Here is a 404-nt window from a genome sequence, read left to right on the forward strand (position 1 = left end):
TCTAAAACCAGCTTGAACATCAGGAAGTTCATGGTTCACATATTGCTGAAGCCTGGCTTGGAGAATTTTGAGCATTACTTTACTAGCCAGTGAGATGAGTGCAATTGTGCGGTAGTTTGAGCACTCTTTGGCATTGCCTTTCTTTGGGATTGGAATGAAAACTGACCTTTTCCAATCCTGTGGCCACTGCTGAGTTTTCCAAATTTGCTGGCATATTGAGTGCAGCACTTTCACAGCATCATCTTTCAGGATTTGAAATAGCTCAACTGGAATTCCATCACCTCCACTAGCTTTGTTCGTAGTGATGCTTTCTAAGGCCCACTTGACTTCACATTCCAGGATGTCTGGCTCTAGGTCAGTGATCACGCCATCGTGATTATCTGGGACATGAAGATCTTTTTTGT

The sequence above is a fragment of the Bison bison genome, unplaced genomic scaffold (genome assembly GCF_000754665.1).
Source record: "Bison bison bison isolate TAMUID 2011002044 unplaced genomic scaffold, Bison_UMD1.0 scf7180017850617, whole genome shotgun sequence".
Classification (NCBI taxonomy): domain Eukaryota; kingdom Metazoa; phylum Chordata; class Mammalia; order Artiodactyla; family Bovidae; genus Bison; species Bison bison.